Below are 17500 nucleotides of genomic sequence, written 5' to 3'. Positions count from 1 at the left end.
TGTGAGTGCCCCGACCGCACCAGAGCAACCCATGCTAATGCAGCAAGCCCCTGCTATGCCTGTGCAGGTGGCACCACAGATGGACACCACACCAAGCACAAGCAGTGCTCCGGCAGTTCCTGCACTGCAACCACAACCACATGGGACCACCACCATGCCGGCCACGATCGTGACGCGGAGTATGCCTCTGCCTACACCCCCAGCGGTCATAACACCTGACCGAGTGGCGGCCAACAACAGAGATTGCCAGGTGCTGCGTGGCACTCTCACCAAAGTGGCAGAAGCGCAGCCAATACTAATGGATGTGGCGCAAAAACTGTGCAACTTACTGGCAGCTTGGCTGGACACCACCATTCCACCAGAGAGCAGAATTCACCTCGCCGTCGACCTCATCACGGCCATAACCACAGCTTCCTCCCCCAAACATGACAGCACACCACACTAATGTCCCCCTTACAAAAATAGCCACCTGGAATGCACGAAGCATACGACATAAACTTCCAGAACTACAAGAATTTCTTCGCGAACACGACATACAAATTATTGCCATCACTGAAACTCACCTCTCCCCCACAGACAATCTGCGCATTCCAGGTTACATCATACACCGAACAGACAAGGACAACCATGGGGGGGGAGTGGCGCTGGCAGTGCGCACTAATCTACTCCACCATGAAGTTCACCTACCGGACCTAGGGCTCATAGAAGCAGTTGCAGTAGTCCTTACAATTAAAGGCAAGAAATGCACCATCATATCCGCATATGCGCCGCCTGGCCGCTCTATTAAACCTGAAAACCTACAAGTCCTAGCCACATTCACCTCCTCCTTCCTTCTCCTAGGCGACCTCAATGCCAAGCATCCTGCATGGAACTGCCTACAAACAACCACAAATGGCAGGGTGCTGTTTGCACATCAGCAGCAACACCGTTATATGGTCTGCGCTCCCTACCATCCTACCAGATACCCTGAAAATCCTCAACATAATCCTGACATCCTAGACTTCACTATTTATTTTAATACCAACTTTGTTTACGAACTAGAAGTCCTCCATGAGCTCCACTCTGATCACCTGCCAGTCGTAGCAACATTAGAAGACGTCCACACACCTACAACCAAACCTAAGAAAATCCTTAACTTCAGAAAAGCCAACTGGCCAAAATTAAATTCCTACGTAGAACACCACCTCACTCCTGTCCCTACCATTACAACAGCTGCCGACCTGCAGGCGTACTCGGCAGAACTAACCAGAACACTCACCAAAGCCATCCAAAACTATGTCCCAACAACAAAGCCGAAACCTGATACAGTCGCCCTTCCCTTTCCCCTGCAACTGCTTCTCACTGCCAAAAATCAAGCTCGTCGTAGATGGCAACGCAACAGAACACCAGCACTCAAGAAGGACTACAACGATCTTCACTCCGAATTCCTCAGTCACCTAGCACTACACCGAGCCACACTGTGGGACCACAAAATCTCACACTTAACCACAGCCGACAACACTCTATGGAAAGCCACCAAATCATTAACTGCCAAACCCGTCATCATTCCCCCCATTCAACAGCCAACTGGAACATTCGCCTACACACCACAGGAGAAAGTGAAGGCGCTAGCTGACAGCCAGGAACTTGCCTTCCAGCCCAACATCCTCCCCAACAATCCGCCTCACACACTCCTAGTGTCAGAGCAAATAGCCAACATGCGACTAGCCACAACCACCACGGAACCTCTCCTTACCACAGAAATGGAAGTGAAAAGAATAATTAAATCTCTGAAGAACAACAAAGCGCCAGGAGCAGACAAAATCCCTTCCCTCGTCCTCAAACAACTCCAACTCCCTGCCCTTCAGGCAATCACATCCTGCATCAATGGCATCCTACAAACAAACTCCTGGCCACACACCTGGAAAGAAGCCAAACTAATCCTACTCCCAAAACCAGGCAAAAATCCCAAACTACCAACCAGCTACAGACCAATTAGTCTCCTCAACACGCTGTCTAAAGTCGCAGAGAAAGTGCTAGCTCGCCGCATCCAACTACATCTGGAAGAACATCGTGTAATCCCGGACTACCAGTTTGGCTTCAGGGCTCGTCACTCCACCACGCAACAATTAGTCCGTATTACAGAACACATTACACACGCATTCAACTGGCGCCAATACACTGCAGCTGTCTTTCTCGACATAGAAAAGGCGTTTGATCGAGTATGGCACGAAGGACTGCTACACAAACTCCAGGTCATACAACTCCCGGACACATACATCAAAACATTAGACTCATACCTCCATCACCGCTCATTTCGTGCACACATTCCAGGCGCCATATCCACACCTAGACCAATACTAGCAGGGGTACCGCAAGGCAGTATACTAGGGCCCCTGCTATTTAACATATATGTAGCAGATCTCCCACAACTACCTGGAGCCAACATTGCGTGTTATGCAGACGACACCATGCTCTATACAAGCTCCCTCAGCCCCCACCTGGCTGTACGAAGACTGCAAGATTCGCTACACACCATAGAAGCATGGTTCACCGACTGGAGGACATCAATTAACGTAGGCAAATGCGAAGCCATCATATTCACGCGCCGACGAGTCCCAGAAAACCTGCCGCAGCTCAACCTATTCAATAACAACATCGAATACAAAACAACTGTAAAATACTTAGGAGTACACATGGACCGCGGACTCACATGGAAGAACCACATCGCCAGTAAACAAGCTCAAGCCAACGCAAGACTAGCAACGCTGTACCCCCTCTTAAACCACAAGAGCAGCTTAAGTACACATAATGGCAAGATCCTCTACACAGCCTGCGTCCAACCTATAGTAACCTACGCATCCCCAGCATGGAGCTACGCAGCGCCAACACACTTGAAGAAACTACAAATCGTACAGAACAAATCCCTAAGAAGAATAGCGCAAGTTCCCATTTATGTCCCGATGCGCCTAATACACAAGGAACTTCGCATAGAAACACTGCACGCGCAACTCGTCAAGCAAGCCACTTCCTTTTACAAATCAGTCGAAACACACACCAATCCGCTCGTACACAACTTGGGACGATATAATCCTGAAGATGCCAGAAAATTCAAAAGACCGAAACACATTTTATGCGAAAAACCCCCGTAAACACTTAAAAAATACTCCGTCAAAATCAGTCGTGTTTTTCGCTCTCTCGCCAAGCCCGGGTCTGCGCTGATTGGCTGGTCCGCGCCGGTGGGCGGAGCCTAGGTGGGGGTACCCGCAGTCGGTTGCGGACTGGCGAGAGAACTTTCAGCCGAAAAACTCGTCTACACATTGTCACACTAAATTCCACATAACTTTTTAACTATAAACTCCACCGTCATGTTTGAACTGGCAAATTGTTCCTAAAACACTCACCATTATGAAACCGTATCCTGATTCAACAAATTTCACCACCCTGATTTAAGAAAACAACGAGAATCGCCGTTTCCCCCTTTTCAGTGCAATTATCCCTCATTCATTTTTAGTTTTCTTCCTAAATTATTGAAGTTTTGCAACCTAATTTTCCCCCCACTCACCCTGTCATCTACTCTCCAGCAGCTGTGCTCCATGTTCCCCGCCCTCCCTGGGGGCCGCCACAGAGACGCCGCCCACAGTGCCTGTCGGCGAGGGAGAGGGCGCCATGTTCCAGAGAGCTGCTGCCATGCCCACCCGAATTTTTAGTGTTTAAAAATTATTTTTACGTCATAATTTTTCTCCCCCCCCCAGTGCTTCTAAACCACCCCAGTAGTGAAAAATATATGCATATATAATTGTAATTATTAATTATATATGCATATATATTAAATATTAAAAATTTTTCGCAACATAAATCTAAACCCACGACTTCACCCATCATCTTGTGGCTCAGAGACGCCGGCCATAGTGCCTGAGTGCACGAGCCCCTTTATTAGCCTAACCGGGCTAATAGCCATTAAACTTAGTTATAGAACAATGTAAATATGTGTTGTATTTTTAGTTGCAGGTCGCGCCAGCAGTTCCTGCCGCCCTCGAGATGCCGAGGCCTAAATTGCCACATTCGCTCGTGCCTGCCGAGCACATACGCCGCATGGCGTGCTCAAAATGGCTCTTCCAGAAATCCCATCTGGGAGAACCACAGATCCCATTCGCCCTCATCCGCTTCCTATCCCTTCGGGCCCTCGGTTGCGTTAACTTTTCACTCACAGGCAACAGGTTTCCTCCAGTGCGCTCGCTGGTTTACTGTTGTCTACCCTTTGCTACTCCCCATAGGCTGTCGGGGTGCAAATTCCGCACTCCTGCAGGCTTGACCGCGCCAGACGCACGTCGCCAGCTGCTTCCCCCTCCCTCACAGGAGAGTGAAGACAGCATAGGCAGTTACTCAGTTTATCAAATTAAGCGTATAGGTCCCACCTGGCACGCATCAATTCCCTCAGTCAAATCATTCCCATTTGGTTAGCAGGGCTCACAAACACTTCGGCTGTGTGAGACTGACTTCAGCGTGGAGGGGCTGTAGTCTAAAAAAAAAAAAAAAAAAAAAATTCCCGTCTCACTCATCTAGCGACAGCGGCACAGCTCAGACCTACGATGCCCCCCAAGACGAGCGGTAAGGCAGCCAAAAAGGCGGGCAAGGCCCAGAAAAACATCTCGAAGGGCGACAAGAAAAAGAAGCGCAAGAGGAAGGAAAGCTACGCAATCTACATCTACAAAGTGTTGAAGCAAGTTCATCCGGACACTGGCATATCATCTAAGGCCATGAGCATCATGAACAGTTTCGTGAACGACATTTTCGAGCGCATCGCGGCAGAGGCCAGCCGCCTCGCCCACTACAACAAGCGCTCCACCATCACCAGCCGCGAGATACAGACGGCCGTGAGACTGCTGCTGCCCGGGGAGCTGGCCAAGCACGCTGTCAGCGAGGGCACCAAGGCTGTCACCAAATACACCAGCTCCAAGTGAGCAGGTCTGGTGTGCACATGCTTACATAAACGGTCCTTTTCAGGACCAAGAACATGATCATGAAAGGAAATGCTTCTGCTGCTGTTCTACAATTCCCTCAATCCCTATGATAGTAAATGTAAGCTTAACCAAGGCAGAAATATTTTCATTAAAAAAAGTCTTTAAGACGCATGGTTTACTGGCTGAGATATATATATATATATTTTTTTTTTTTGCTTACTTCTGTGGTCATTAGTACATTGCTACAAATATATTTATATATATAAAAAAATAAATAAAAAAATCCTTTCTATTTAATTTAGTTAGATCATATATCAATATTAATGGCAAAGACCAGTTGCATCGATTCACTTTGAAAATAATTCCATTTGTGCTAAAACTGGACACAGTAAAAAAAAAAAAAAAAAAAAAAAAAAAAAAAAAAAAAAAAAAAACTGAAAAAAAAAAATATATATACACACACACACACACATAATTCGAATTCATATTATGCTTAACTGCGTTTGAATTTGCAATCATGCACAAGATGTTTTGTACTTCGAAGTAAAAACAACATAATGTACTATTTAACTACCCACAGTACAAATGGATCCAAAAAAAAAGTGAATTTTCATGCAGACGAAAATGCTTACATTTATTCTATTTATATTAAGTACCCATTACTAACAGCTTATACTGGGTGGAATACAACAGTTGACATGATTTTACTTATATGGCAATTTAATATTTAACCAAAATTAATGGTAAACTAATATTTTAAAGTGTCATTTATGGCCCCTTACCTTCAGCATGTTTGCTTCCTTGCACACAAACGAGGACAAACACATCACCCAACTGAAAAAAAAAAAAAAATTTCACTTGCATCACAAATAATTTAAAATTTTTCACCACATGAAGTAAATATTTCGCAATAAAAAAAAATATAGCCCTAGGACTCGTGTGCACACCTTTTCTTCCCCACATCGCACACGCAAACAAAACTTCCAAATTATTACAAAATCACTCGATTATTATACATACATAAACACACATGTATTTTCCGAATAAGTGAGAAATGCAGGCCGATGAAAGTCAAATTTCGTTTCGGAAATTAAATCTCGCACAACTACCGACACATAACCAAACTTGCGTACATTTACATAGCATTAACCCTCTAAATAATAAACAAATGAAAGCAGAAAAAACAACATCGCTACCCACCGCGCGCGCTCCTGGCGGCGGGAGTAGGAACTACTTTGCACACAGACCGACATAGCCCCCTGCCAAAAACAGTAAAATAAATAATATATATAAGTCTTTTGGCGGGAAAAAATTTCTCAACCGCCTGGGAGCACCCTAGTGTGTGCCTGTCTTTAGGTTATGTTACTTTTAACTTCATTTTCTACAGGCAGACGCGAGGGTGCTCGCCCATTATTTTTATTTTTTTAAATTCTTTCCTACCTTTGGTGTGCCATGCAAGAATTTATCGTCAAAATGGCGGCCCCGAGTGCAAATTTCTCGTCTGCACTGCTGGCTGGATGATTATGTGATGTTTTGAAGGAGGGTGTTTTTTTTTTGTTTGGATTTTGTGTGAGGGGGGGAGGGGGCTGGGCTAGCTTTTTTTTTTTTAAATTTTCTAAACATTCATCTCTTATGTAACAGTGTTCAGCATTAAAAAATTTAAAAGAAGAGGCACTTACTCATCAATTTCAAAACAGCCTATGAAGAAAAATAAAAAAAATTTAAATTCATTCCAGTTTTATACATTCATGATTTGATCACATGTATAACTTTTCTTTTTTATTACCTTATTTAATTTTATTATTATTACTACTATTGCTGCTACAACCTAGAAGATACCTCAGTGATACTAATACCTGCTGGTAAAGTTAAAGGTTTCACCTTTCTTTCTTTAAACATATCACAATACCTTTCTTGAGTTAAATATTATCTAATGGCTTTAAGAAGTTATGGTAATGTTCATCAGTTATAGAGTGTGGGTTTGTGTGTGTGTGTGAGAGTGTATTTTGAAGAGGGCTTTGGTGGTTGGGATGGTGAGGGTGGTGGGTGTTGTGTGTGAGGAGGGGGGGGGGGGAAGTAAAAGAGTGTTCATTACACGATTTCTCCTGTTGTTTGTAACAATCACACCTGGTATAGCTATTTCGAGTGGCAAATACAAACTGCAAAAAAAAAACATCTATATCATTGCCAACGGCCATATCACGATGAACACACCGGTTCTCGTCCGATCACCGAAGTTAAGCATCGTCGAGCGTGGTTAGTACTTAGATGGGTGACCGCTTGGGAACACCACGTGCCGTTGGCACTACTACTTTGCACCCTACAGAAAAAAATTTTTTTTTAAAAATTTCAATTTTAAATTTTTTTTTCCCCCACAATCACCACATTTCCCCCCCCCCCCCTAACACACACACTCACTCTCTCTCAATCAATCAATCAATCAATCAATCAATCAATCAATCAATCAATCACTCACTCACTCACTCACTCACTCACCCACCCAGTAGCTGTGAATCTTTGCATGTGTATACCTCATACAAAATTCAAGTGAAAAAATAAATATATAAGTGTATATGTATGTATGTATGTATGTATGTATGTATGTATATATGTATATATGTATATATATATATATATATATATATATATATATATAAACACACACACACACACCTATTTTGAAGTTTCTCTGTTTCAGTGGGCAGTTATGTATAATAATGAGAGATTCAAAAAGACGTTGATAACAATGTCATCAATGCCTGTTTAGTGTGCTCATTTGTTGGATGGTCGGCAGCAATACTAGAGGTGGTACAGCTGTAACCTGTAAAATTGTACCTGCAATGTGTTGTGTATGGAAAAAAATAAAAATTATATCATCTAAATTTTTGTTATCCAACAATAACCTTCCCATCAATGCATGATGTCACAGTAGCCATAGCTCTACTCTTTCTGCCATATAACATTGGGGGAAAAAAAAAAAAAAAAGGAGCTATTAGAATAATAACAAAAGATAAAAAATCATCTAACTGCAGACCAAAATTCAAAAAACTTAAAGTCCTGACTGCCATAAATGAATACGTTCTAGAAACTTTTTATTCATTCTTAAGAAAAAGAAGAAAAAAAAAATTATTATTTTTTTTTTTTTTTTTTTTTTTTAGATATTCGCACATAGGTATAACACCAGAAATGCTAGTAAATTGAGGATAGTTGAACATAACACTAGGCGATTTGAAAATGGACTAAATTACTTGGGAGTAAAACTTTACAACTTAATATCACAGAAAATAACTAAAACAATTTACCAGTATTAAAAAAAAAAACAGTAAAAAAAATTCTTCTAGAATATCCTACCTACCCTCTGAAGCTATTCTTTAATTTGATTGATAATAGAGAAATTGAACTGTTAATTTGTTGAATGGACTTGTGATAACAGCTGCTTCATGTTTTGCATAAAGTTAAATTGTGTAACATGTTATGTATTTTTTTTTTTTGAAATTTTTTTTCTTGGTAACTTGCATCATGTAAATATTAATTGTCTGCACATACATGTTCTATATCCCGGAGCCTTGACTCCACGTGGGATCAACAGAACAAAAATACAAAAAAAAAAAAAAAATCCAGCTCACTAATCTAGGTGCATTTTGCTAACAATATTTGGAATATATATATTTTTTTTTTTTGTGTAACATGCAAATTCTGTATTATTCTGCACACATTATTTATAATCTTCTATCATTTTCTTAGATAATAACTATTAATTCATAAAATAGATTGTGTGTGCATAACCTCCTGGAAACATTTGCACTTACCTCCTACTTTACTTTTTCATTTAAGCAATCCTATTCGCATGTATACACTTAGGTTGCAGCATCGAAATTGTGTAAAATTCAAAGTGTGTATTGCCTGAAAAAAAAAAAAAAAAAAAAAAAAGACATACCAAATATTTGCATACAGCGACACACTACATATTTGCACACAGTGGAGTTTTGCGGTAATTAACCTAGCACAATTTACCACACGCAATCACACGCCCGCGATGAGATAACACACTCGCTGTTTTCCTGTTGACCGGCACGAGGAGTAAGAAAAATTGATATTTACACGAGCACACACTCCCACACTAGTCACAACGTCGGTCATCAAGTTGTGTTGAAAATTCCTGTAGCCTCTGTTTTCCCAAATGATTTCACTTAAAATTTCATTTAACAAGACCATAAACAAATTTACAATACTAATTTCTTAAACAAACACTTCAGCGAACAAGTGACTGTCGCATTCATTACAAAGCTTACAACTTAACAGATGTTTCCGATGTGAAATAAAATAAGAAAATGTTTTACAACCAACCTAGAACATTTAGTCAAAACGTTTTTGTCCTGGTTTATGATTATTTTCCGTGACATGAATGTTTCAAAACTAATAAAAATACGAATGCAGCCAAATATAATGAAGTTAGCACATAAAAGACGACTTAAAATATTTCATTTTTCGAGAATTGGCAGAGCAAGAACGCACAGGTCCAACGGAAATTTCTTTAAAGATAAACGACCATCGGACAAAAACACCCCCTCCCCTCATCCTCAAAAATACGTGAATAATATACTTTTTCAATTATATTTTTATCGTTTTTTTTTTTTTTTTTTTTAATATACTCATTAAAACTTCAAAATAAGCAGGTACTCGTGTGTTTTTCTCTCTACAATGTACCTGATCTCGGTGCGTAAACCTACATCATTTAGAGATGGAATTAATGTACACATACAAGTAAAATTTTGTTCCATTGTAAAATTGAGAGAAAGAAGGTTTTCCAAACGCATTAAGTATGGAGACTTTAAATAAGATTACGAGCTTATAAATGTTTGCAACGAAATAAAGTGACCATGTATCTGCAATTTCAAAAATATTTTTGCTCTGCTAACCTCACATGCAAGCAAGTAAAAATAACCTCACAACTTACTTACCTCTCTCAATTTCGCAGTACCAAAACATAGAAGGGATAAATAGGATAGTTTTTATTCGAAATCCTGCAAGAGTTTTAATTTTTATTAAAATATTTCTCCAATGTAGCATGTGTGTGGAATACTTCATCAGCAACTTGCATCTGCACCTTGAGTGAATTGAAGGGCAGCCAGTTTTAAAAGCTAAACAGAAACTGCACTCTTGAGAATGCATCAGATCAATACACTTAGTTTTAAACTTAGGTTAGGAAAAAAAAAAAAAAAAAAAAAAAAAAAAAATTGAGAGAAAAATTTTATTTTCACTTTGCTCTTGCATTCTGTAGGATCAGTCTCGTCATGGCAGATACCGCAGCAGCGACTGCAGCACCAGCTGTTGCCCCATCACAGGCAGCTTCCCCGAAGAAAGGCAAGGCTGCGTCGAAGAAGCCACGAGCCAAGCCCGCGCACCCGCGCACATCTGAAATGGTGGCCTCTGCGATCAAGAGCCTCAAGGAAAGGGGCGGCTCATCACTGCAAGCCATCAAGAAATACGTCGCCTCTACCTACAAAGTAGATGCGGAAAAGCTGGCACCTTTCATCAAGAAATACTTGAAGGCAGCAGTGGCTAGCGGCGAGCTTGTCCAAACCAAAGGCAAGGGTGCGTCTGGCTCCTTCAAGCTGGCTTCAGGGACCACCGGTGCTCCGGACCAGCCCAAGGCTCCAAGCGGCAAGCGTGGTGCAGCTGCCCCTAAGGAAAAGAAGCGATCCGTAGCCAAGAAGGCAGCGGTGGGCAAGAAACCAGTCAAGAAGACTCCGCCTACAGCAGAAAAGAAAAAAAAGGCAGCAGCTGCAACCCCCAAGCCCAAGAAGGCACCTTCAAAGGCAAAAAAGGTGTCCAAACCTCCCACGAAGAAACCCCGTGCTCCAAAGCCAAAGAAGGTTGCCCCAAAGAGCAAGTCGCCCAAGAAAGCAGCCCCAAAGCGGAAATGAAGATGCCAGCAGGACCGCTGGCACTTTCTGTGGCACTGTACCACCTTATCGGCCCTTCTAAGGGCCAACAATACTAGTCATGAAGGTATCAGTTGTTGCAATCATTGCCTCCTATAGCCACACCTCTGCCGTTAGGTAAAATTCTGGTTAAAAAATTTCTTATGGTATTTGAAGCGGGGGAAATAAATAAATAAATAAAGAAATTTATCAATTACATTGTGTGTATAGTTTAGGTGCAAAATTATTTAAAGTTTTTAAGCAGGAAAACGTCTTACAAACATCTCACTCTTATTTCAGCATATATATATATATACACATATATACACACACACACACACATATTTTTTTTGTAAGGATTAGGTCTCAGGGTATTAATGGTGAACTTTATGCTGCTGCTGCTGCTGCTGCTGCTGATGGTGCTGCTACTGCAGACAGGCACTGTTTGAAGAGTTTTTATTTCCTATGCAGAATACATTGCATTGTGTGCAAATCTTTTGTGTACAATATAAACAACCACCTCAAAACACAGACACTATAACTGTGTTTTTCCAAATTCTTATTAATGTAATATATTATTGGCTGGGTAAAGGTCAACGACAGCTAATAGGTACAAAAAGCCAGACAACTGTTTTCCTTTCAAATTTGACAGTTATTTTTAGCCCTAATAAGGGCTGTTTTTTTTTTCCCCCTTGCAAAAAAAATGGCAAGGAACTCAAGCACGCTCGCCACGGACACGCCGGGCAAGCTGGATGTCCTTGGGCATGATGGTGACCCTCTTGGCGTGGATGGCGCACAAATTGGTGTCCTCGAAGAGCCCCACCAGGTAAGCCTCGCTGGCCTCCTGCAGCGCCATGACGGCCGAGCTCTGGAAGCGCAAGTCTGTCTTGAAGTCCTGGGCGATCTCTCGCACCAGGCGCTGGAAGGGCAGCTTGCGGATAAGCAGCTCGGTACTTTTCTGGTAGCGCCTGATTTCTCGCAGCGCGACAGTGCCAGGGCGGTAGCGATGTGGCTTCTTCACTCCCCCCGTGGCCGGCGCGCTCTTGCGAGCCGCCTTGGTGGCCAGCTGCTTGCGCGGCGCTTTGCCTCCAGTAGATTTACGAGCCGTCTGCTTCGTGCGCGCCATCGTGGTCCGTCTGCGCGTGCTGTAAAAATTTCAACAGTTTTGTTAAAGCTGTGGTGCACTGCGATTGGCCCGGCATCTCCATTGGCTGGCGAGAACAGCCAATCACAGCACAGAAGTCGATCCATAGAAACTAACGACAGAGGCGGCCGAGCAGCACATTCCCAGAGAGAGATTCGAGTCGTAGCATCAGGAGAGTGAACATGTAGCTCTGCCAAATGATCTACTTTCTGTCCCCGCAGCCATTTGTTGAAGTTTTGTTCTACCGCGGAATATACGCATCGTAGGCTTAAAACCAGAGAGAAAGACACCCGAGGCTCAGAGCCTCTTGCCTAGCCGCGAAGCCCTGGCTAACTCAGTCCCAGGGCTGGTCGGACTGCGGGTGCATCTCTCCCTTCAGTTTGTTAGGAGACCGTAACCGCCCCTCAGGCACAATTCCCCTCTCCACCATGGCATCTAGCCAAGCACTAACGGTGGAGTTGGATCCTTTCATCAAGTTCAACCACAACAAAGACAGAGACAACCAAATGGACACAGTTAACAATGGTGCCATCCCCAAAAAGAGGAAACCAGAAGCGCAGCTAGGTTACCCCTCGAAACAACACAACCGCGACCACCATGATAGTCAGCAGGGCAATGTGAATGCCCCATTCACAAGTGCGGCGAACCTTTCTCAGGGACTACCAGCGCCTGCATCACCGCTCACAACTGAAGAGGCTTCAGCCTCAAATGCAGATGCCCCCCAAGAGAGGCCCTTCCGATCTGCACCAATTACAGTTAACCACACCGTTAACAATCCATATCACGCCCTGTACGATGCACTCAAAAGCCAAGACATCACTTTCACTGCCAAGAACACAGAACGTGGCACGATGTATGTCTTCAACTCACTTACTGACTACCGAAAAGGGCTCCACACAATTGAAAGCCGGAAGTTAGAGCACTTTGTTTCCCGCACATCAGCTGAGAAACCAGTCAAGCTGGTAATGCAATACATCCCCGCAGGCACATGCACACATCGCATCACTGCCGAGCTCCAAGCAAAAAACGTCCCAGTACTGGTTGTACACCAGATGTACAGTCAGCGTACCCGAGAGCCTCTCAACATGTTCCTGATTGATCTCCCTCAGGGCAGCGAATCTTCAGTAAGCGAACTTACATCAGTACTAGGGCTCCGAGTTAAATTTGTGCCATTCAAGCACCCCAACACTCCAATGCAGTGCTCGCGCTGCTACCAATATGGACATGTCACTGCCCAATGCAGATTCCTTATAGTCTGCCCAAACTGCTCGGGAAACCACAGAGACAAAAACTGCCCAAAGCCAGCCAAGTGTGTCAACTGCAAACTGGCTCATAATGCCAAATACACTAAATGTCCCTACTTCTTGAGAGAACAAGCCAAACTAAAACCTCAAACGCTGAAACAATCACAGCAACAGGGAAGACAGTCTACTGGAAGCCGCTGGCAGCCCGCCCCGCCTCCCAGGCAGCCTGCTTGGGGCCAACCACAGATTCATGCTCCAATAAATCCCCCTCACCCACCACAGCAGCTGCTGGATGGTCAACATGAATGGACCACAGTCCAAAACACCAGACATGCAGGCTATGGCCAAAAACAACAGTGGAGAACTGCCCCACCGCCTCAGATGCTCACTGGAAACAGATACCAACCACTCAATGACCAGTACTTCGAAAGCTATGAAGAAAACTATCCACACACGTCTTTTTCACGCACATCACGCAGATTCCCACGCCAGTCCCAGCGCGAGTGGAAAAACACCAGACAACAGCGAACACCGAAGCAACAGAGGAGGGAAACCACATACAACTCTGAGAATCAGAATCAGATCATAGCCTCAAAAACCCCAACACAGGACAGAATGATGGACTTTGTTCAGAACCTCCCAGAGGAACAAACACAGCAACAGATGAACACAGAGGAGTCAGTTACCTCTCCTGCAGTTAATGAATCTTCTATTCATACGCAAGAGTCGCCACAGTCGGTCCATCATCCAACATCTGCTCAGAACTCAACTCCTCTATATTTTCCCTGCCCTCCAAAGCAGACTACACCAGAAATGGAACAGCAAAATCTCCGAGACGTCACGCAACTGGAGACAAACTTACATCAAACACAAGCCAATAATCCAGCCTTTGCAGACATTGGTCGCGACCTATGTAACTTGTTAGCTGCCTGGAGCGACACCACAGTCAACCCAGTCCACAGAATAACTCTCGCTGCTCAATTCGTGCAGGGAATTTTCGAATTGATCCAACATGGCAGCAAATAAACCTGCGACTGGCGACATCCATACTGCAGCCACATGGAATGCCAGGGGAGTTAAATCGCAGTTACACGAACTAACAGATTTCCTGTTGAAACACAAAATTCAGGTGCTAGCAATCACCGAAACCCAACTTCAACCTACCGATGTAATCAAAATACCAGGGTATGTAATCCACCGTCTAGACAGAAAAGGAGAGCACAGAGGAGGTGGAGTAGCACTCGCCGTTAAAGCAGACATCCTACACCAGCCAATTCAGCTGCCAGACCTAGGAAAATTAGAGGCTGTTGGCGTGGAAGTCCGAATCAACAACAGGAAATGTGCACTAATATCCATGTATGCCCCACCCGGTCGTACTCTAGACAACCAGAACCTGTCAGCATTAATAAATAGTGCCCCTACCATCTTAGCGATGGGGGACCTAAATGCTAAGCACTCGGCCTGGAACTGCACTGGTGTAACCAGCAATGGCCGAGTATTACAAAAACACCAAAGTAACAGGCAATATATGGTATGCGCTCCATATGAACCCACTAGATATCCTGAATCACCCCGACAAAAGCCTGATATACTGGACATCACCATGTACAAAAATACAAATTTTATTTACGAGCTAGAAGTCATTCATGAATTAAATTCTGACCACCTCCCAGTGTTAGTTCAGATAGAAAATGCAACCATTCTCAACTGCACTGAAAAACTAGTACCTGACTATAAAAAAGCAAAATGGGACCAACTGAATGCACACATAGCCAAAAACATCAATTACAATGAGGCCATTAATACCCCACAAGACCTTCAGGCATACGCTGCTCACCTGGTATCCACAATAACAGCAGGGGTGAAAACATATATCCCCATGCGCAAGAGGAAACCGATTGACACTGCAGAACTGCCACAACATATCAGCCAATTAATAGCCCGCAAAAACAGAGCCCGCAGACACTGGCAGAGAAATCGCCATTGCCTTGAGTCTAAAAGGCTCCTAAGAGAGCTACAAAGTGAAATCCAGCACGAAATTTCACTCCACAGGGCTGCAGCCTGGGACATAAAAGTCGCTGAACTAACAACAACTGACAACTCCCTGTGGAAAACCACTCGGCTTCTGACAAAGAAATCCACCGTAATTCCCCCTCTTCAATGTGCAGATGGCTCCACTGCATTCACACAACAAGGGAAGTGTGACGCCATAGCCAGCAGCCTCAGCGAAGCTTTTAGACCGAATGAGGCGCGCATTCCACAGGCGCAAATCGCTTCGATAGAACAAAGAGCTACGCACATATGTGCAACCCCCACCACCACAGCCCCTCTACTCACAGATGACATAGAGGTGAAAAAAATCATAAACAAAATGAAACCAAACAAAGCACCAGGAGCTGACGGAATTCATACAATAATCCTCCGCAACTTACAAACTCCAGCTCTCTCTGCCCTAACCACCTGTATTAATGGCATCCTCGTCACAGAAACCTGGCCCACAGTATGGAAGGAAGCGAAGGTCATTGTCTTACCCAAACCTGGGAAAAAGCCAACAGATGTCAAAAGCTACCGACCTATCAGCCTCCTCAGTACACTGTCAAAAGTGGCTGAGGGTGTGCTTAAAGAAAGACTCCAAAACCACACCGACAACCATGCAGTTCTTCCCAACTTTCAATTTGGCTTCAGGGCGAAGCACTCTACCACCCACCAGCTGCTCAGAATCACCGAGCACATCACAAAAGGATTTCAATGGCGGCAGTACACGGCTGCTGCATTCCTTGACATTGAAAAAGCCTTTGATAGAGTCTGGCATGAAGGTCTGATCTGCAAGCTGCACCAGACTGCCCTGCCAGACGGCTACACCAAGACTCTAGCCTCATACCTCAAGGGCAGAAGTTTTCACACCAGCATCCCAGGAGCAGTCTCCCCATCACATCCCATCCTGGCAGGCGTGCCGCAGGGCAGCCTGTTAGGTCCGCTCCTGTTCAACATCTATCTCCATGACCTACCATCAACTGGCCGCGCAAGTCTCGCCTGCTACGCGGACGACACTATGGTCTTCGCCAGCTCCACCAAATGCACTCTAGCTATAGAGAAAGTGCAATCAACACTCAACCTCCTACAAAACTGGTTCTCAAACTGGAGAACAGCAGTTAATGTGGGCAAATCAGAAGCTGTTCTTTTTGCAAGGAGAAAAATACCACCAAACCTACCACAACTCAGCCTATACAATGCTCCAATAACATACCAGGACAGTGTCAAGTACCTGGGGGTGTACCTGGACAAACGGCTAACCTGGAAGGAGCACATACGTCACAAAATAGCTGCCACCCACACAAGAATGACACAAGTCTTCCCCATTCTAAACCACAAAAACAGCCTCTCACCACAAAATGGCAAGACCCTATACAAGGCTTACCTCCGCCCCATCATGACGTATGCAGCCCCAGCCTGGGGATTTGCGGCCAAAACACACATTCAAAGGCTCCAAACAATACAAAATAAAGCCCTTCGAAGAATCGCACAAACACCCACTTATGTGCCCATGAGAAAGCTCCATGCAGAACTCGGCATTGACACAATACGATTTTTCATCCATCAACTCACAGTGGACTTCTACAAGAACCTGGAAAACCACCCAAACCCCCTCATCAATGCCCTGGGCAAATATGACATACAAGACAACCAGAAACACAGAAGACCGAAACACATTCTCTGTGAAAAGCCACCATAGTTTCTACAAGCACTGCTCGCCGCAACTCAGCGAACATCAACTCCCACCAGAGATAGTCGCTGATTGGCTGCCTCGTCCTGATGGGCGTGGCTACAACAAGACAACCACTACATTCGGGTGCGGACCGATCAGAAAATTCCGCTCTCAGAAACAGCAAGATAAATACTATGTTCGGCTGCGGACTGTTTAGAGAATTCTGCCTCGACAACCTACATTCAATTCTACTATAAAACAGTGCCACACAAAAAATGAATGAAAGGCCTTCAGAACTAACTATTTATTTTAATTGTTTTATTTATCTCATTTTATTTATTTATTTTATTTTATTAACAAGAATTTAGGACATGTGCAGTCGCAATGGACACCAACCACAGTGCCATTTACATGCTTACATATCCTATAATATTAGCATGTAATTCATCACTAACTCTTAGGGCGAAATCAATCTGAAGTGGAAATTGTTATTATTTTATTATTATATTATTATTATTAACCTATTATTACTATTCTTA

The 17500-nt window shown here is 43.8% G+C and overlaps 1 non-coding gene across 1 annotated transcript; it reads left to right on the top strand.

Annotated features, from left to right (window-relative positions):
* The first annotated feature begins 7129 nt into the window (after positions 1 to 7129).
* Positions 7130 to 7248, top strand: LOC134543850 (5S ribosomal RNA). Its single transcript, XR_010077299.1, has one exon. It is a non-coding gene; the product is annotated as a 5S ribosomal RNA (ribosomal RNA).
* Positions 7249 to 17500: the final 10252 nt, after the last annotated feature.

This window comes from Bacillus rossius, unplaced genomic scaffold (genome assembly GCF_032445375.1).
Source record: "Bacillus rossius redtenbacheri isolate Brsri unplaced genomic scaffold, Brsri_v3 Brsri_v3_scf22, whole genome shotgun sequence".
Classification (NCBI taxonomy): Eukaryota; Metazoa; Arthropoda; class Insecta; order Phasmatodea; family Bacillidae; genus Bacillus; species Bacillus rossius.
This window is presented reverse-complemented; position numbering and strand designations above follow the sequence as displayed.